This window comes from Epinephelus lanceolatus, chromosome 8 (genome assembly GCF_041903045.1).
Source record: "Epinephelus lanceolatus isolate andai-2023 chromosome 8, ASM4190304v1, whole genome shotgun sequence".
Taxonomy (NCBI): Eukaryota; Metazoa; Chordata; class Actinopteri; order Perciformes; family Serranidae; genus Epinephelus; species Epinephelus lanceolatus.
Window position 1 is genome coordinate 17,176,855 of NC_135741.1, and position 22,245 is coordinate 17,199,099.

At 41.8% G+C, this 22,245-nt stretch overlaps 1 protein-coding gene across 8 annotated transcripts in view; it reads right to left on the bottom strand.

Annotated features, from left to right (window-relative positions):
- The window catches only part of tmcc1a (transmembrane and coiled-coil domain family 1a), a 51,596-nt gene extending 43,936 nt beyond the window's left edge, over positions 1-7,660 (bottom strand). For 7 of the 8 annotated variants that reach the window (XM_033629106.2, XM_033629105.2, XM_078169931.1 and 4 more), the window contains exons 1-2: positions 7,539-7,660; positions 6,413-6,493 (exon numbers count right to left, since the gene is read on the bottom strand). The gene's annotated coding sequence lies outside the window, so the exon portion shown is untranslated. Of the gene's footprint in view, positions 1-6,412; positions 6,494-7,525 lie in introns of all 8 variants that reach the window. The other variant, XM_033629102.2, reaches the window with a different exon arrangement.
- Positions 7,661-22,245: the final 14,585 nt, after the last annotated feature.

The following is a 22,245-nucleotide window of genomic DNA, read 5'->3' on the forward strand; positions in this document are numbered from 1 at the left end:
TTGTGGTGCTACAGAGATGCCCCAACCTACAAATAATATTCCAGACAAAAGGGAAAAAGCTTGTTTGGTACAGACCCCAGCAAAAATTTGGACAGTGAATACATCTAGAACGCAACAGTGAAGTCAAACATAATTGGAGACTGGCTGCGAGTCATCAGGCTGCACATTAAACATGTCGGACGGAGCTGTACATTTACAGGGGAAGCCTTGTTTAAAGGCACATCTCTGCATCTGTGCTCAACACCACAGCAAGTGTCCTAATGAATAATTCACCACATGCATGGAACTGACACTGCTCCATGTTGACTACAGCTACAACAACACTCAGCGCAGACCTAATGTGTCTGAGCTGACGGAGAGTGGTGGTACTGAAGGTCTCATTCTATGGCTGTTTACTTATAAGACAGATGTTGTCATAGGGGGGTTTCCAATGGACAAGAGGAGGAATTAGAAGAGTATGTAATACATTTCAAGCACTGCAAATTGGCCCTCACTTATTAACCTGATAGGTGTTTAACAGTGGCCAGGCAAACTTGGCCAACATAGCTCATATTCCACCAGCTCTGGCAAGGCATCATCAACTGTCAACAGGCTGGAAACCACCTACACACCAGCTGAAATCTCATACCAGAGATTGTATTAAAGGCGCACAGCCATAAGGACCAGGAAAGGGAATGTGTGTGTCAGGGTCAACGTGCAACGTTGCAACGTGTGTGCGACTGAAGAGAGAAACCTGCCAGGTTATCAGGCCACAGGACATCATCTGGCTCTTTGTGGTGCCAGCAGGTGAGAACAACTTTACACAGTGAGATATAACTCATCCACATCATCACCTATTTAAATAACTCCTCAGTCAGATCTCTGAGTTCAGGTAACCAGACACCCCTACGGCCCCACTAGGGCTGTTAGTGGGGATCAGCACGTCCAAGCTCAGGTCTCGAAGCTTTTGCTATGAGCGTGATATTGGGTTCGTCACGTAGGCTGTGGGTTAGCAATGTCAAGTCTACAATCTGGGAGAGGAGTTAAGGTGAAAGCAGGTATTCCTCCTCCTGACCTCAACCCATAAGGGTTCTGTATGCCACATTCAGAGCAATAATACAGCAGTAAACCACTATTTGTTGTGTAAAGGTAAAGTGGAGTAATGGTTTCCTGAGCTACCTCTGTGTGTGTTAAACCAAGCTTCTCTGTAGTTTGGTATGAAAATGCCGAGCTCAGACTGCAGGAGTATGGGCCGATTTATTTCCGATTCACCCCTCTCGACAACTGGAGTGATCCGGTTTTGGACCTTGGTCAGTATTGATGTTCGGCCCAGATTATCTGGTAATGTGAGAGGTTTACAGATCCAGTCTTAAACCTACCAAACTGCTCGCAGACTCATCAGGGCTGCCCCGATAATTTCAAACATGTTTGATATTTAGGATTTAAAATCTGGATTATGGTTATGATTGTGGCCAATCAACGTAAGCTATCATAGTACTATTAAGAGATACTATTAGGCAAAAGGCGGGGTACACCCTGGACAGGTTGCCAGACTATCACAGGGCTGACACATAGAACCAGACAACCATTCACGCTCACATTCATACCTACAGTCAATTTAGAGTCACCAGTTAACCTGCATGCCTTTGGACTGTGGGAGGAAGCTAGAAAACCCGGAGGAGCCCACGCTGACATGGGGACAACATGCAAACTCTGCACAGAAGGGCCCCAGTTGGCCAGCGGGTTCAAACCCAGAACCCTCTTGCTTTGAGGCGACAGTGCGACCCACTGCACCACTGTACTGCCCAGATACTAATCTGACAGCTACAATCTCACCTCCAGCTCTCGCTGAAAAACAGACAACTTATGTGAACCACACCTCCCCGGCCATTTCCTCATCCAGACTTGTTTAGCCTTCTGCTTTTTGTTTTTCTCACTGCAAAGCATTTTTAACATTACAGCAAATTGTCGCACCATGTCAGTCTCTGTTTTGTGTACATCTGTTTCCCCATAAGATCAAGCAAAGTGGTGCATTCATGCTCCCTCTGGCACAATAATCTTAAAATATATTAGCGCCCACCCTCTGGTTCTCCCTTGGTCAACACTGTTAGCTCTGTCAGCACTGGCAGTGTTCACTGGTTTGTAGTGCTGTTTATGGAATTAGCTGCTAGCCATTGGCTCAGCCATCTCCATGCGGACAACTCTTACACTCTGAATTTCACATAGAGCCTCTTTAATAGCCACTCATCTAAAGCCCACCATCTAAAGATAAGAAGATTCAAACAAAACAGTAATCAAAATTATGCAGTTTTGTGCAGAAGGCCATGACGCTGTAACTTTACATTAACAAAAATCCACAGTCCTCCTTCTTTGTGAAAATGTATTCAAAAGATTATCTGAATCTAAGATGGCTGTCCAAGTTCAACAAGTCAAGTGGGTATCTTCCAGTGTTACAACCTTTTTAATATCCCATGTGAACCTACCCTGAAATACTAAAAAAATGGACCTCAGTCCTACTTTAAAGTGCAAACTCTTGTGACGCTGTGCGACCCCTGCTTCTTTTCTGCCTCTGTCTTCAAACAGGAAGGGATCAGAAGGAAGCAGGCAGCTTGTTGCCACTAGAAACCACAGCTTTTATAAAGGAATTTCACCTTCATTCTGGAAGTGTGGGAGTCAGTCCTACTGGAGAGAATAAGCCCAGTCTGTCCACAGTTACAGGATAAGCAGGATGGTACAGCCAAATGTTTTACTTGTACATGTTTCTTAATGGCATCGACAAAAAAAAAAAAAAAAAAAAAAAAAAAAAAAAAGACTGCTGCAGAGATAAAGAACATTTTCAATCTGTGGCATCTATATTAAGTTGACCCAATGCCATAAATACTTGAGCACTGTAATACTGTGCCTCGTGATGTTCTAACATTGCTCAAAAATGATTTTTAATTAATAATTTACATGCAAAGATTTGTGGCAGTGGTCCATGTTGAGTTGTGTTTAACCCTTTAAACTCTGTATTAGAAATGGTCTACCGATGTCTACATTGGTGTTTTTGCTTTTTGTGATGATGATGATTTTTTCTTGGAATATCTTCAAATGCCCTATATTCCTAAAATATGTACAACCTAAGCTAAAAGGTTATGTAAGTCAATAAACCATAATAACTGATAAAAGTATTGAAATTGTATCATAAAAAATATAAAAAATCAGACATTTTTTCATCAGATTCTACAAAATAAAAACACAAAACATACTGATCTGAAAGATGTTTTAAATGTAGAAATATATTTTAGATTTTAGATCTATTTAAACAATCTCCTGCAGCCGCCTGCGGGATGTCCGTTTTTAAAGCATTAAACCCCCGGCAGCTAGATATCAGTGTTGTAAGATTTGACTAGTTCAAATGTACAGACGTCTTGGGGCCCACTGGGACTCTCGGACCGAGTCTTCATGCTACCTACATACTTTATAAGTATGAATTTTGTTTCATGCCACACTATGCAACCTAGACTGCCGCTGTGCCAAGCTAGCTCGGTGTTAGCGTGCTAGCTTGTAGCATGCTGCGGTGTGGACCAACAATAAACATAAGCATGCTGCCAGACTATTTTTACCGCACGTGTGTGTGTGTGTGTGTGTGTGTGTGTGTGTGTGTGTATAATGTTGGCTTGCTCATGTGATTGGCCAAGTGATTGTAAAATTGATTTCTAAGTATCACAACCACATTTCTCAGTTGAAAGTCAATATTGCAAATCCCAGTGAAATTATGTCATCTAATGTCTTGTTTCGTACTCACGCCAAAGGGTTTTAGTTCACCATCATGGGAGAGTGTGTGAAGCTGCCAATATTTGAACATAAGAAGCCGCAATAGGAGTATTTTAGGATACTTTTATAGTACTTTCCTATGAAAAATGACTCAAACCGATTAGTCGACTACTAAAATAGTCGCTGATTATTTTGATAGTCGATTAGTCATCCATGAGTCGACTAATCGTGGCAGCCCTAGTCTAAAGCAAACATTCAATCGATGTTTTCAAATGGTCAGTGAAAAAACATTCACTTTTAAACCATTTCTGAACATCTTTTCACCGGTGACCATAGATGTTTTCTTGATCCTCTTTTCAATGTAAACATGTTCGCTGGGATATTAATTTGTAATCCCTGTATCATGATACGTAGGGTATTGTCAAATTATTCCCAAAACAGAGCACTACTGTGACACCTTGCATCAAAGTCCTGCTGGAGGAGGGTAAAGGTGAGACAGAGAGAGGGACATTGAGAGAGAGGAAAAAGAGTGTTTCCTCTCTGAGATACAACACTTCCTCTTAAGCCACTGCTGACCTTTGGTTGAGAGAACAGAGCCAAATCACTGCCCGAATAATGCTGAGATTGTTCAGACTCAAAGGACTGAAAAATAAAAACCAACAGCTTATCTTTTGTATCCCTTATTGAACATTTTACGTCATTTGTCTGGGGAAAAAAGGACAACGAAATTTACCGCCAACCCATAACTTTACTCACATGAACATCACAACTTCACAAAACACTAGATAACGTGTTATATACTATCTGTCATGACGTGGTTGTTTTACCTCAGCATTGTAATTTTTCGGGTTTAAACACACTACACACCATGCAGATGGACATAAACATGATAAGTTAGAAAACTTAACAGATTTCAGATGCTGATACTGTAAGTGCCTTTTATCCACACTTTGATGAGGCCAAGTCCCGTGTCCTGTCATGTGGTCAATACCACTGGTAACACCAGGATGTACACGTACAGCCATGTGCCTCCTGCGATACACACTTCTGTCCAGCTGCCCTCACCAACCAGAAGGTCTCTAGTGTGGCAAAAACAACACGACCCTTAACCAGCTTCCCACTGCCAGAGGTACCACTGCCAAGAACTGCACTCAGGTCTTTGCAGGATGTGTCTCTGTCTACATTACACAATGTTTTCATCTGCAGCAGAGGGAAGCAACCCAGCATTCGGCACCAAACAAGTGAAAATGTATTCAATAAATGTGGCAAAATACTCTCTGACACAAAATAAAGGATGCATTCATTCATCTTCTGTATAACTTTTCCTATTCAGAGGCAAGGGGGGTAAAGCCTTTGCATGACATGCACTGGGTGAAATGTCTGGTACATCCTGGACACAGCATAGTCTATTAAAGGGCTAACACATCTGCATAAACTGGCAAACACTGCCACATTTGCTGTCACACCCGTGGCCAGTTTAGAGGTCAGTTTATGGCCAATGTCCCAAACATGCATGTCTTTGATTATGGGGAGAAGTCGGAGCACGCAGTGGAGATGTAACTTATTTATTCAAACAATACAATATCATAGACAATTAAGCAGAAGTTTCACACTGATTATAAAAACAAATGACACTTCGATATGGGACAGCAGTGCTCTGGAAAACACTGGCATGCGGAACGAATATTCATGCATGACACAAAGTTATTTCAATCAACAATCTCACTGTGTTCTTAACTTTAAATTATACACTGCCAAAAAACACACATACCTTATTATATTTAATATAAACAATCAAAGGATCACAGGCAGTTTACAGGAGACTAGACGTCACATAAAAGTATCTAACATCTTCACAAAAACCTTTTTGTCTTAACATACGTGTATAGCAGTAAATGAAATCATCACATGTTTAACTTTAACTATAATCCAATTGATGTCATCTTTCTGATCCATTGTCTCCAGCTATATGTTGCAAGAATTGCTGGCTTCCTGTACACGCAGCCAATTAATTAGCCCCTGACTGTGACAGTCAAGTGAGCATACAGCAAGCTGTGTTAATCTTGTGATCTGATCTAGGATAAGCACATCATCACCACATCCGATGCTGAAGTGTTACATGAAGCCGATCACAAGTCAGAGGAGGGGGCAACTCCATCTTTGGAGACCACTGAGTTCTGTTTTGTAAGCATCGTGCACGCAAACACACACACACACACACACACATGAAGACAAAAACACATTGCACTTGTACAAAGACTTCCAATTCTAAGCTCAGCTCCTAACGGGGAAGGCACAACATGAGTGCAGTGGGAGAGGAGGAGGAGGAGGAGGTGGAGGAGGAGGAGGAGGAGGAGGAGGAGGGCAGCGTCATCGTGGTGGTCTGACTGTCGGAGTGAGACATGAATGGCTGCGTTAGCAGTGCCCTGAAGGGGCAGCCAAGCTCTCAGCCACTTAGCAGAGTATGCTGAACAGATAGTGGGATATATCATGTCATACACTTCAACCCCCCTGTGCGTGTGCGTGTGTGTGTGTGTGTGTATATATATATACACTGTACATGCAGCAAAGTGTCAAAACCACCAGGTTATAAAAACGATCAGAGCTGGAGAAAGAGATGGAAACAGTTATCACAGTTATCACACTGGATGAGTAGAGCAAGTGGGTGAGAACAAACCTTCAGTCCATAATCACGACGCTGGAGTGGATTTCCTTCATTGCAGAGGAGATGACAAGCTGCTACATCAGGCCCACAGGTCTTCAAAAAAAAAAAAAGAAAAAGAAAAAGAAAAAGTGAGATGGAAACAGTAATCCTCTAAATGCTTCCTTGGCACATAGTACTCTCTGCGTCTGCCTGCCTGCCTGTGTGTGAGAGTGTGCATGTCTCTGTCTGTCTCCCAGACACTGATAATAATAGGTTGCGGGGAAAAAAGCCTCTCTGTGAAGAATACTAGGCATCAGATCTAATGAGGCTGCGGATGTCCATCCTTACCGAGCCATGAAATGCCTTCAGCCCAGCAGATTGCATTAGCCATTTGAGACTTAAATTAACCCTGGTGAGGGTTTATTAAAACTTGTGTAGGCTGCTACCAACTGGCAGGGCCCTTGCTATTATCATTAGACATCAACATCACAGCATCATAGCATATCAACAGAAAGTTTCCTGAATTAACACACTTGGCTACTCTCAACTTTTATGTTGAGTCCATAGCAAGCTGTCAGGATAATGTGAAAGCAAATAACCATATTTCCAGTAGCTAGGGATTATGTTTTTACTGTTTATTTAAGCAATGACACAAACCTGTTGTACATAACTACAACAGTCTACAACAGTTTTTATTCGACTACTGCAGCAAAACACCGGCATGCTATGAATGCCATGATGACACCACAGGGGATGAGATAAAGCGACCGTTAGGACTGATAAGTAGAGTAACGTTAAAACATAACGTACTTTACACCCCTTCAAATTAAAGTAATAACTGACGTTTCTTCGTGTGCATTTAGGTGAAGTTTTGTCTTTAAAGCTCAAAAAACATCGTTGAAATGTTAGTTCGGTGTCAGTCGGTGTTGCCAGTGAGCAGCAGCAGCAGTGTGTTAACGGACTCAGGTTGACAGTCCCGTTACTGTGTCATTGTACAGAGCTGCTAATACGATGAAACATCTAACGTTACATCGACACTCTAACAGCTTCTCCTCGCGACACGGAGACGCAGCGCACATCACACACAGGCACAAAATGACGGTGAAAACTACCCCGGAAAAACACAAAGTGACTAAAAAAACATACATTTCACACTTACACGGGTGATAGCAAACTGTTGGAGCTGACACAGGCGTTCAGCGAGCGGCACCCCTCCTCCGAGTACCGTCCACCCGTCCGCCCCACGGTCCGCTGTCGCCCTCCCAGCTCTGACGTCATGACGCACGACGTAAAGCTAAAGCGGAAGGAAACAAAGATTGTGTTGTGATAAGACGCCTCACTCGATTGTTTAGAAACTGACACCTACACCTCTGACTCAGTACTTAGACATGAAAAAATCCTTTCATCATGTTAACACCACACACATAAACAGAATAGAATAGAATAGACCCAAACTTTGGTTTGATATAAATTTTTAATAAGAATAATAATAATACATTATACTTATATAGCGCACTCAAATATGCTTTACAAATTCAGGGATACAAAAATAAAAAATGAGGAGAAGAAACTTTAAGTGATTGTAAGCAGTGTTGAACAGGTGAGTCTTTTTGAATATGGAGAGAAAGGGGGAGTCTCGGATGGGTTCCAGAGTTCCAGAGGGTGGGAGCAGCGATGGCCCAGGCTCTGTGGGACAGGAGGTTGGCATCGGCAAAGTGGAGGGTGCGGGTGGCAGTGACGATGGAGGAGCTCAGACAGGTAGGGTGGGGACTGGTTATTGAGAGCTCTGTATGTTATGAGGAGGATTTTGAAGTGGATATGGGGAGCCAGTGGAGCTGGGGTGATGTGGTCGCCGGTGCGAGAGTGGGTGAGTATCCGAGCAGCAGAGTTCTGGATATACTGTAGCTTATTGAGGTTGAGCCATAGAGTAGAATGTTGCAGTAGTCCAGACGGGAGGTGATGTAGGCGTGGATGAGGGTTTTTGCAGCTGAGGAGGAGAGGGATGGACAGAGGCAGGCGATGTTCTCGAGGTGAAAGAAGGCTGTTTTGGTTAGGTGTTTAATGTGGTGGTCGAAGGAGAGGGATTGATCGAGAATGACGCCAAGATTTCGGATTTGAGGGGAGGTGGATACTGTGGAGCCGTCGATGTTGAGGGTGAAGTTATGGGTGGATTTGGTGAGTGTTTTTGGTCCAATAATAATAATTTCAGATTTGTCGCAGTTTAATTGGAGGAACCTGGTTTGAAGCCAGGATTTTATTTCATTTATGCAGTTTGTCAGGGTTGGGTGGGTGGCAGTGGAGATTGTCTTGATGGAGAAGAGGAGCTGGATATCATCGGTGAAGCAGTGGAACTGGAGACCATGACGGCAGATAATGTGACCAGGGGGGAACAGGTACAGGATGAAGAGGAGGGGACTGAGGACTGAACCTTGGGGGACACCTTGGGGGAGGGGAGCAGTGGGGGATTTGCAGTTATTGATGGAAATGAACCAGTTGAGAGCAGTGCCAGTGATGTTAAAGACCGTTTCAAGTCGGGTGAGAAGGATGGAGTGATTCATGGTGTCGAAAGTGGTGCTGAGGTCGAGGAGGATGAGGATGTTGAGGTTTCCGGCATCAGAGTAGAAAAGAAGGTTGTTGGTGATTTTTTTATTTTCTATTTAGCTATTTGGGATGAATAGGACCAAGGCCCTATTTTGAAAAACTCTTGAGTACGTTAAGCCTGAGATGAGGGAAACTCTGAATTTTCAGTTTCACAAAGCCAGTTCAGCTTAAACCTGAGTCAGTTACTATGGCAACATACTCCATGAAACTAACCTGCTGGCTGGCAGGTTTTCTTCATCCAAGCCTGAGGCTGAGCACGTAGCAGGATGGAGAGACATGGCGTGTCCTTTTATGAATAAAGTCACAGATGTTAAGGCAGAGGCTGTTACGTAAGGAGATGGTGATTAGACCCCGTTTGGATGTCTTATTGTTCCCGGGGGAGTGTCTATATGAAAGATTCCGTTTCACCTCACACTCTATTATTTATCTTAACAATCCTCACCCACCCAGACATATCAAGTATTACACATTGTGGAAAAAACTGAATGCACCGCCCTTCAATTCTTTGGGAGCGGCAGCCTTCTTTATAACATCAGAGACACTGAACACATCAGCGAGGCAACTGTTTGTCCGGGCGTAAGAAAAGCGACCGCTTTTGTGGTTGTCCTTGGGCATAAATCAGAAAGAATCATCGAAGAGGAATTCCACAGAATTGCAGGGTTGTCATTGTTATTAAAAAATAATCTGTGGATACATGATGCAAAGATGCAACATAAATATAAAAATGAATCAATGTTTCATCAGCATGTCCACAAAAAGAGCTGAAAGAGACAAACAAGAGCTGCAAAAAATGTCCGAAATGAGATGAACAGAATGAAAACTTTATCTTATTAGATAAAACAGAGGTTTTCCTTTATGGTCATAATTTACAGTTTAAAAAAAAGTAATAAATCGCAATATGTCACAATACTCAGTGTATCACAACATATTTTAAATCACAACAATTTTGTATTGTGATTTAAGTATTGTGGTAATATCGTATCGTGGATCCTCCGCTGCTTCCACCCCTGAAGACTGGCGGCTTGATCACATCCTTGGGCAAGATACTGAACCTCAAATTGTCCCTGATGTGTTAATGATTAAAGTGAGTAACAGGTGGCACCTTGTATGGTAGCCTCAGCTACCAGTGTGTGAATGTGTATGTGAATAGGTGAATGTGACATGTAGTGTTGAAGTGCTTTAAGTGATAGGAATACTAGAAAGGTGCTATACCAGTGCAAATCCATTTAGTATTTATGGAACAGGTGCAGTGAGGAACTGAAAATAATTAGCATCATTTGCAACTTTTAAAAAGAGATCATGCTATAAGCATCCATAAACTCCATCCATCCATCCATCTTCATCCACTTATCTGAAGCCCCGGGGGCAGCAGGCCAAGCAAAGCACCCCAGACGTCCTTCTCCCGAGCAACGCTTTCCAGCTCCTCCTGGGGGACCCCAAGGTGTTCCCAGGCCACATGAGATATGTAATCCCTCCAGCATGTTCTGGGTCTGCCCCGGGGGTCCCCTACCAGTGGGACGTGCCTGAAACTCCTCTAACAGGAGGCGCCCAGGAGGCATCCTGATTAGATGCCCGAACCACCTCAACTGACGCCTTTCAATGCGAAGGAGCAGCGGCTCTACTCCGAGCTCCCTCTGGATGTCCGAGCTCCTTATCCTATCTCTAAGGCTGAGCCCAGACACTCCATGGAGGAAACTCATTTCGGCCGCTTGTATCTGCGATATCATTCTTTCGGTCACCACCCGAAGCTCATGACCAGAGGTGAGGGTTGGGACGTAGATGGACCAGTAAATCCAAAGCATAAACTCAACGTCTGATATTTCGGCATCAGTGTGGCGTGGACGCTATTTTCTGTCTGCAGTGACTATTTGAAACCTCAGAGATTTAGTACTGAAAGAAGGGCAGGTGCAGTATGTTCTGTTCTGTTCTGATTTTTTTGGCCTTGTGCTCTCTTGTCATTTGCGTCGATTTGTTGGGATTAAAAAAAAATCAGCTTTCCATACATTTTATTGATTTCATTTCCCTTGGCTGAATCTGCAAACAATGTGAAAAGTACAATGAATAAAACCTGACAGAGAGAAAAATGTGTGTGCCTTTTTATGGTCGAGCATAAAGCCATTTAGACTGTAAGCCAACAACAACCTGCAGCATGGTGGTTACTTTGTCAAAATCAGAGTTACCCAAGACATGGTCATAAATGATTAAAAACTACTTTCTCAGCTGAAATAAACAAACCTTTACACACTGTACTGCTTGGATAAATTCAACAAGCTTCCTCGATTCCTAGAAAACGAGATAGTCTCAAGGGTTCCACAACAAGAGGTAAAAGTGAAAGCACTCTCTGCAGCTATGTTTGTTTGACATGTTTGTTCCTCTCTACTGAAGAGAAACAAATACAGAACTGATGATTGCATGACCATATTGGCTGCTGTCTACCAAGCAAGAAATAGCAATGCAAACATTTCTGTCAATATGTCATTGTTTTATCCAAAACCAAACCGCAAAATCCTGTTGTATTCTTCTTATTATTTTCACAAGTTACTCAATTTAAAGCTCCATTACCAAAGTCTATTATGAAACGAGTGTATCCCCTGGTAATATATACACTTATCAGCTTAAACATTAAAACTACTGACAGATAAAGTGAAGAACATTGATCATCTCATTACAATGCAATGTTCTGCTGGGAAACCTTTGGTCCACCACCCACCAAAACACCAAAACAGGACAAGTACACCCCTCATGGCAACAGCACTCTCCTAAGACAGTGGCCCCCCAAGAACCACAATGCACCGTGGTCCAAGGAACGTGACCTCAAGGTATCAACCTGGCCTCCAAATTCCCCAGATCCCAATCTGATCAAGCATCTGTGGGACTTGTCACTACCCCAGAGGTCCTGTGTCTGTGCCGTCAGAGCCAGGTCCGATGAACGGTGAGGCCTCTGACCTGTCAAGGCATGGACACAAGACCCCTGTGGGTGTCCTGTGGAGTCTGGCATCAGGGCGTTGGTGGTGGATCTTTTGAACCCTGTGGGTTGTAAGGTGAAGTAAGCAAGTCCCATGGATGCTCAATTGAATTGAGATCTGGGGAAGCCGGAGCCCAGGTTGACACCTTGAGCTCTTTGTCAAATTCCTTGGGCCTTTCCCGATCAGTTTTTGCAGTGTGGCGTGGTGCACTGTACTGCTGTGGGGTCGCTGTCAGTGAGGGGTGTCGTTGTCATGAGGAGGTGTCCTTCATGTCCTTCTGGCATCCACGTGAATGCCAGGACCCAATGTTTCCAAGCATAGCAACGAAATGATCAGTGTTATTCTTTTCACCCGTCAGTGGTTTTAATGTTTTGGCTGATTGGTGTAACTGCATACCATACAATTTCAATTAAAAGCCTAGTCTCAATTAAAGGGCCAGTACCTTTTACTAGTCTGGTGTGGCTACATATTTCAACAAATAAACACCCGTCTCAAATAGACGCCTGGTCTGGTTGCCAAGGATTTTATTTTTTTAATAGACTTTCTTCAGATGTATAAATCTAGGTTGTTGGCTACCTCAAATGATGTGTCCATTCCTCAATTACCCTGTAAGTTATTCATATTCCTTTAGTCCATAAGGGTCCTCAGATCAAAAGAATCAAAAGGATGTTTCATAAAAATTATCCCAAGTTGTGAGTATTAAATTAACAGGATAAAGTGGTGTTGTGTTGGTATGCCGGGTGTTGTAATCCTCAAGTGCCATAACTCACTCTCTCTGATGCTATCTGTGAGAGCTAGATCAAATGAAGGATTCATAATTAATATGTTATCTAAAGCCTATTTTTATACAAGTAACATTTATACTGGTTTAAATAAACAATTTGATTGTATTTCCCAATTTTTGCTGAGAAACAGTTTTGTGTGAAAGGAATTAAAGGCTTGTCCCATATAGAGTCCTGTCCCACATATATGTCCATTGATTTCACATTTTAATTTTTTTCATTTATCATTGTTGTAGGCTTAAAGAAATCTTACACTCTCCAATTATAAAAAAATGTAGCCTATGCTCCTAATTAAAAAAAAACAAAAAAAAGTTAACATTTAGCCAACTATGTCTACGTCCTGCCCCCTTTTCTTCTAGATTTTGTTGAATTTAAGCATGGTGGTGAGTCCTAAGTTTCCATTGCTAGGCTAGCTAAGGAGTCCAAACCAAAAAAGATAAAAGTCTTGGAGGAAAAAAGAGTATTTAATAATGGATGGACAGATTTGTTTGCTTTTGCTGCCAACTCATAATCAAAAATAGCCCACTGCAGAGTCACCATCCTGTGGTAAAACATGTTAATGAATGCTTATTTAGACCTATCAGTAATGCTGATAAGCTAATTTAGATGCAATAGTCTGATTGTGTTTGGGGCGGCTTCTGCAGTGATGTGGGCAGTGTGCTGGACCGTCGTTGTGAAGGGAGAGATGAGCCAGAAGGCGAAGCTTTCAATTTACTGGTCCACCTACGTCCCAACCCTCACCTATGGTCATGAGCTCTGGGTAGTGACTGAAAGAATGAAATCGTGAGGTGTCTCGGCTCAGCCTTAGAGACAGGGTGAGGAGCTCGGACATCTGGAGGGAGCTCGGAGTAGAGCTGCTGCTCCTTTATGTCGAAAGGGGTCAGTTGAGGTGGTTCATGCGTCTGATCAGGATGCCTCCTGGGCACCTCCCGTTAGAGGTGTTCTGGGCACGTCCCACTGGTAGGAGGCCCGGGGGCAGACCCAGAACATGCTGGAGGGATTACATATCTCATGTGGCCTGGGAATGCCTTGAGGTCCCCCAGGAGGAGCTGGAAAGTGTTGCTGGGGAGAGGGACGTCTGGGGTGCTTTGCTCGGCCTGCTGCCCCCGCGATCCAGCTTCGGATAAGCGGATGAAAATGGCTCTTTTGATAGTAAAGGTTGCCAACCCCTGATCTAGTGAAACAGGAGCAGTAAAGGGGCCTTGATAAAAACTGGGAAATTGTGACGTTGGGGAACTAATGAGTCCCGTTCTTCCCTCCTGTTTCAATCCCTACCATTATGTCCTTGTTCAAGACTCCTCCTCACTCGTAACTGCCCCATAAGTGGTCCTCAGTAATAAGTCTGAGAGGGAGGGATCACCTGAAAGACAAAGAGGATACTGTAAGAAACAACACAAAGGATATTCACCTTAACTATCATCAGTGAAAGACCACTTTAACCACTCTTACACCTCTTCTTCAGTTCCTCTCATACAGTGGTCACTAAGGGACATTATTCTGGGATCCATGATAGTGTGTGAGAGCAGAGTGAGGGTTGTAACCTGACAGACAAAATGTCACCAGCGGTTCCACATCTAACACGACTTCAGCCTCACTGTTCTCTCACCAGCTGGGAGGATCGTACAACGTACTGGCAGAGGCATCTCATTTCTGGATAATAAGTGCAAGGTTGGCCTTCTTATGGCTTTGGTCGCTATGGCAACATAAAATGTATCTCTGATGCTTGGAAGCGTTTTTGTCTGCGCCTTTTTAATTCCAGGCTCAATAGATTTAACACACAAAACAGCTGACTCTGTGTTTAGTTAAATGAAACCTGTGCTCACAATAAATAAAAGTCCACAGTTTGTAAAACATGCACTTCCTGTAAAGAATTTCTTTGAGTCTCAATGGAGACTATGAGTTAATTAATGTGTTTAAATATCTATCACATCCATCTATCTATCCATCTATCTGTCTAAATAATAGTAAATGAGTACAATATTGTATGATGCATTTCCTGCTGTACTTGTGCTTTACTTTCTCTCCACTAGATGGCAACATTGACACAGACATGCAAGTCAGAGCTTCATGTTGTTCAGCTTTACAGTTTTGTCTCATATGAAAACCTCTCTGAATGCTCTGCACTTGAACTACCTGTGAATGACAGCAGGTGATGATATAACCAGTCTGTCCAGTTCATGAATTCCGTGTGGCAGCTGAACTGGACAGACGGAGAGAGTGGAGGATACACAAGGGTCTGAGAAGGGAGAGTATTGTCTGTAGTTCTGTACATGAGTATGGGTCTTTCACTGTTTAATGCATCTGTATTAAAATTATTTGGTTTTCTGTGAGCCCTTAATTTTTGAGATATTGAAATATTATGATTTATGATGTTTGCCTGTTCTGTCACCATAAAGAGTAACTGAGATAATGATTTTGCTTGAGGATTAAACTATTTTTGTTATCATACTGCTGTAATAATCCAAATTACAACAACTTGTCCTGCACATCCTATATGCCATTTAAACCCACTTCACAGTATAGGCTACCATAAGTTTACTGTATAATTATTTGCATCTGATGCTATCAATCTATATAAACACAAACATGTTTATGTCATCAGTGGATTTTAAAATATGATAAAAAATAATTAAAATGCTTTCAAATTATAGGAAAGGTGAGTTTTTGAGTCACTGAATATTACGTCATTCAAATCAACAAGGAGAAGTAAACAGGGAGAAATCAATAGATGGAGATCTGTATGTGAAAATGAGACAAATAAAGTAAGGTAATAAGCAAAGGAAGAACAATGAAAGTAGCTCTAAGTGTGTGTCTCATATTATTGTGTATGCCCTCTACAATATATGTATATACTCACCAGCCACTTTATTAGGCACACCTGTTCAACTGCTTGTGCAAATAGCCAATCACGTGGCAGCAACTCAATGCATTTAGGCATGTAGACATGTTCAAGACGACCTGCTGAAGTTTAAACCGAGCATCAGAATGAGGGAAAAAGGTGATTTAAGTGACTTTGAATGTGGCATGGTTGTTGGTGCCAGACAGGCTGGTCTGAGTATTTCAGAAACTGCTGATCTACTGGGATTTTCACACACAGCCATCTCTAGGGTTTACAGAAGATATGGTCAGACAAAGAGAAAATATCCAGTGAGTGGCAGTTCTCTGGGTGAAAATGCCTTGTTGATGCCAGAGGTCAGAGGAGAATGGCCAGACCAACCAAGGCAGACAACCATCTCTGAGTGAACAACACGTCGAACCTTGAAGCAGATGGGCTACAGCAGCAGAAGACCACACCAGGTGCCACTCCTGTCAGCTAACAACAGGAAACTGAGGCTACAGTTCACACAGGCTTTCCAAAACTGGACAATAGAAGACTGATAAAACATTGCCTGCTCTGATGAGTCTGGATTTCTGCTGCCACATTCAGATGGTAGGGTCAGAATTTGGTGTAAACAACATGAAAGCATGGATCCATCCTGCCTGTATCAACGGTTCAGGCTGCTGGTGGTGGTGGCGTAATGGTGTGGGGGAGATTTTCTTGGCACACTTTGGGCCCCTTAGTACCAACTGAGCATGGTTTAAACACCACAGCCTACCTGAGTATTGTTGCTGACCGTGTCCATCCCTTTATGACCACAGTGTACCCATCTTCTGATGGCTACTTCCAGCAGGATAACGCACCATGTCACAAAGCTCAAATCATCTCAAACTGGTTTCTTGAACATGACACTGAGTTCACTGTACTCCAATGGCCTCCACAGTCACCAGATCTCAATCCTATAGAGCACCTTTGGGATGTGGTGGAACGGGAGATTTGCATCATGGATGTGCAGCCGACAAATCTGCAGCAACTGTGTGATGCTGTCACGTCAATATGGACCAAAATCTCTGAGGAAAGTTTCCAGCACCTTGTTGAGTCTATGCCACCAAGAATGAAGGCAGTTCTGAAGGCAAAAGGGGTCCAAAACGGCACTAGCAAGGTGTACCTAATAAAGTGGCTGGTGGGTGTATATGTATATAGAAGTAATAAATAATAATGGCCATGTCGAAAAACACTTACTCACTTGTTTTAAACTCTTATTTGCAAACTGAACAACATTTACAAACGTCTTCATATATATAAAATACATAATATCAGTGCAGTAATAACTCCAGTCTTTGGTGTTGGGAACATATTGCATAATCCGATGTATCAGTACCAATGAACTGTGCTTCTGCCTCGGATCAGACTGTGCCTGAGGCAATAATTCACTCATCTAAAAATGTCACACACTCATGCTTCATTTCCTTCATAAGGATCTGTGAAGTTATTCAACAGGTTATTGCAGAACACATACAGCACGTCTTGTTTCCCCTACATGTTGCCTGTGTTTGCAGTATCATCTGACTATAGAGAATACCTTAAATTATGAAAATACATTTTACCCATGATAGTGGCATGGCTCTAGGGATGGTCGGTCCACTACTGAAAACTGAAAAATCTGTACTACCACTATTGAATGGATTGTCCTTAAAGTTTGTGCAGATATTCATGGTCCCCAGAGGATATATACAAATGACTTTGACAATCTCCTGACTTTTCCTTTAGCGCCACCACAAGATTGAAATTTTTGCAATTACTGAAATATTTCATCAAACATTGGATGAATTGGTTGTGAAATATGGTACAAAAAGCCATGGTCCCTAGAGGATAAATGGTGTTGACTTTGATCCGTCATCTGGTGCTGCTGTCCAGTGAAAACTTCATTCAGGCACTTGACACAAACTAACATACCACTAAGCCTCGGCTGTACTTTGGGTTTAGTGCAAATTAGCAAATTGTAGCATGCTAAAATAAGATGGTGAACATGATGAACACTGTTTGCTAAGCATTAGCACATTGACCCTTTTACTGTTAGTAAACAGTATGGCTTTTTGGTGTGCGGGGCTTAGCTGGTGGCAAAACAATTCTCCATGGACATTAGTTCTGTTGACTTGTTTTTGACAGTGGAGGAAGATGATACGAGTGGTGCATTCAGAAATACTCATTCGAAGTGCCAGAGCAGACTCTGGCACAAATTGGGCTGTTTGTAAATTCAGAGCGCTGTCAGAGTGTACCGTTTGGTTATCCAGAGCACCACAGTCTCGAAGTGGCAGAGCGCACGCTTGGCGCTCTGTCTGGGGAGACAGAGCAGCAGGGCGTTAAGTGGAGTGAATGTATGTTTAACTCAACTGTTCATTAATTCATATAGAAACGCAACGCTCCGTTTCTTCGACCAACAGGGCTCTCATTTTAGTGTAGAGCATCAGACTGAATTTATGAAAGCACCATGTCCGGTCACTCACTCTCCGGGACCACGAATGTTACTCTAATAAATAGTAAACACTGACCAACGGGACCAGACTGGGCGACTCGTATGCTCTCATTCAGTGGATGGATGATGTCATAGGAAGCTTTGTGGTTGATTACTATACCAACATTAGAAAGGAGGACGATACTTGAATGGTTTCCTCCAGTTTGTTTTGCTATTGAAGCTAACAGTAGCTAATGCACTAAAGGTTAGCGTTATGGAGAAATCCAATATTTCTTTTCATACCTCCCCAGTTCCTGATGAGGTGGACATGATAACCCTTAATACACATAACGTTATTCATCCCTACAACAGTAAATACTTTTCCCCTAACCTGATATGAAGTGTGTGCTGCACATGTGAGCGTATTTCATGATTGCCTCCGTCCAGTCCTTTCGTCTTATCACATTTAACCATAGTTGGCTTTGTTTTTGTTGACGAGCAGTAATGGCTAGTGTGTGATAAAATTTAAAAGCCATGACTTCTTTTAGTCTGGTTCCCAATCCCAATTCTCTTCCCTTAACCTTACCCCTTGGTTTCAAGTGCATTCTTGCACGGAGAAATCGGTAGATATTCATGTCGGCTACACACTGTAAAAAAGAAAACCTTGAGAAAACTCAAATTATCAAGGCAACATCATGATGCAATAGATTTTTGAGTTTTCTCAACTTTTGACTACTGTTGTTGACTTTACTTAGGTTTACAAGTTTAGGAAAGAGTTCTGCCAACTTGGATTTTCTTGTTCACCTAATTAAGATATTCCTGTCAGGCTAACAATGAAATTCTTGCTTCAATGCCATGCATTTCCATGTTCCATAGACACAGATTTTCTTGTTCACCTAATTAAGCTATTCCTGTCAAACAATGAAATTCTTGCTTCAATGCCATGCATTTCCACGTTCAATACACAGATTTCCTTGTTGTGTAAACATACAATTCTGAGTCTAAAACTCAGCCTTTAAGTAAAATTTATGTTGCTTTAATTGTATTTAAGAAATGCTACATAAATAAATGACTAAAAAAATAAAGAGCACACAGCTGAAGATTAGCTGAAACCAGGTTTATTGTTTCAAATAAACATCTCCTGGACATGAGGTAAGTCTGGGCTCAATGTGCAATATACACAAAGATTAAACATTTTGTCACATAACTATATTGTTGACCGTAAACAAAAGGTCCATGACTGAATATAGTGACAAATCCCACTGGGCCTCAAACACTAAATTCCAGAGCTTTATGTGAAATAGCTACTGACAATGCCTCAAACATACATACTGAAATCAGATGTGCAAGTGTAGCCATACAGTGATATTTTAAATGAGCACTTACCACAAAAGAATACACCAATTAAAAGCTGTGTAAACACTCACAATAAATTTGAACAGATAAAACACTGGTTATGTGCCTCCTGTGAAGTGGCAAATGACACAAATTTCGAGAATCTCAGAGCCAGAGGGGACATACATGCTTAAAATGACTGGCTGAATGGCTGTGAAACTTAACATGAGCACTAACCACAATGCACACGAACAGGTTAAACTAAGGTTAAAGTCATTTCTGGTTTCCCCATAAACATTCACAGCAAAAGCTTTGTTTTCAGAGATCTCGTGCGCTGTGAGCATCGAGAGCCAAGCTCGAAAAAGATAGTCTGGACTGCTTCAAAGGTATACCTCATCTGCTTCGGATATTCAATGTTCATGGCATACAGAAGGCCAAAGAGATATGCAAAAGCAGTACAGAGGTCTGGTAGGTCATGCAGCACGACGGCCCCCTCCAACACAACAGCCACGTCTTGAACATTTGGTGATATGGCGGCATCATCATCTTCTACGATGGTGAGGAGGGCAACAGACACACCTCTGAGCATCCTTTGTTCATGGTCAGTGTCCTGAGGAAAAGTAACAGATGCATGATTTAGTGCTAAGGAAAAGTGAAAGATAAAATTCATTTCTACTGATCTGAACTTTAACTTTAGTACCATGTTACAGACCCCTGCCATTCAGCTTGTGGAAGTTTTACAAAGATTTGTTAAAATTCATGACTCAACAGCAGCATCTACTTCAGAACACAATGACACTGTTGTTATCACCCACCAACTTTATTGTGATGAGTTTTGGATTCTTTGAAATGGAGTTGACTGAGGTACTGACATGCAACAGCTTTCAGTGTCAGTGTATTACCTAAACTAGATGGTGGTCAGCACGCTCCCAGTTTGGAGAAGCAGTCGGCTCTGCATTGATTTATTAATTAATGGATTATTTTATTCCCTGCACCACAAAGAGACCAAGCATGTGTTTGTGTGTTGCTTTCTACTCATCTTAAGAAGCATTTTCTGCCAAAGAACACCAGCAAACAAAAAGCCAGCTGTTTCAGGTTGGCTGTTGTCCCTCAGCAGAAAACGGGAGCTAAAGCCATAGAAAACTCCAACTTATGAACTTCACTGGGGGGAGGTGTTTTATTTTTCATTTTGGAGGAACTCATCCTTAAAATATCTCTAAGCATAAAATAAAATCTTTCACAAAGTGTATTATGCAAAAAATAGGATCAGCTATGAGATCATACTCTAAATGTGTAAGTTACATTAAGCAATATCGCTTGCATTTTTTTAAATCTATTTCCTGCAATTACTATTACTTACCAAACATGTCAGGAAAAACGTAGTTTCGTCATCCCGGACAAAAATGGGCAGGCCTCTCAGTGCTGCTGTCTTTCGGTGAGACACAATGTCAGATGTCTAAAGAGAATCCAGTGGAAAACACACAAGCATGTCAATTAGTATAGTGCTGCAGTGAATGAATGAAAAAAACAGAAATCCTGTATAGTAATGAGGGAAAAGCAAAGGTCAAACCCCCGTCACATGCTGAAGTAAAAAAGACAAAAACAATCCTGCAGACGATTTTACTTAATATTTTTACAAATTAAAAATAATGTACACCAAGCAATGTCGGTCAACATCCATTTACTGACACATCCACCAAAGCGTCTTTTTACTGCAGTCAATATCTTTCTGTGTCTCATGAGAAAAGTATAATAATGCTCTCCTAAGAATACCAGATAAAAGAGCGCTTATTTTTTCTACTTTTCAACTCGCCAAAAGGCGGTGGACTCCTTATGCTCGGGCCGCATTGTCCTACCTCTGTGCATGACAGCTACCTCACTGAACTGCTGTGGCTCACACATGTGGTGTCCACACAGACAGTGTTGCTGCTGCAGCACTGCTACTGCCGCGCTGCAACTGCCACCTCTATCTTTCAATTTTGAGTTTGCATAGGATATTTATATGAGTTGTAACCAGAAGCTGCTGAACCAGAAAGCAGTGTGAACTGAAAGAAATACTGCGCTTCACCCAATTTTTTCGACATTTTGCGACATATTCTACAGATAGACATCCAAATTGTAGTAAAACGTGTCATGTTGCTGGTATGATATTGATATGATTGTCAACAGATCATTTTGCATTTTTTGCCAAGAACCACAAAAGTCACATGACAAAAAAGGGCTGAGACCATGACTCTCTGGATAAAAGAGTCACAGCAGCCACACAGCTTGCTGCTCAAACCTGTTAACATGGGCACCATGGTTGCGCGACCCCCATGCTTTCTCAGGTAGACAGTGTGTCCTTGCCATTAGGCTGCTGAATGTATCAAGTGCTCATGGGTTCAAAGTCAAAATAAAGGCAGGCCATTAATCCCCAAACTTGCTTGCTTCAGAAAGCAAAAAGATATATATATATATATATATATATATATATATATATATATATATATATAAATATATAGATATATATACACACATATATACACACACACACACATATATATATATATATATATATATATATATATATAAAAAGCTTGATGAACAGGTGCATATATATATATATATATATATATATATATATATATATATATATATATATATATATATATATATATATATATATATATATATGCACCTGTTCATCAAGCTTTTCCAGGAGGTCATCCATCTTCTGACCAAAAGCTCCCCTCCTAGCCCGGTACAGTCTCAGCAGGCGAGGCACATATTTGTCAAGAGATGCACCGAAAGTCCCCAGGAGGTCTTTGCCAGTGATCCAATGAAACTCTTCAGATACCTGAACAATACAAACAAATACAACACAACAATATAATACAAATTCAAAACAATGTAATTTGATTGTAGTAACT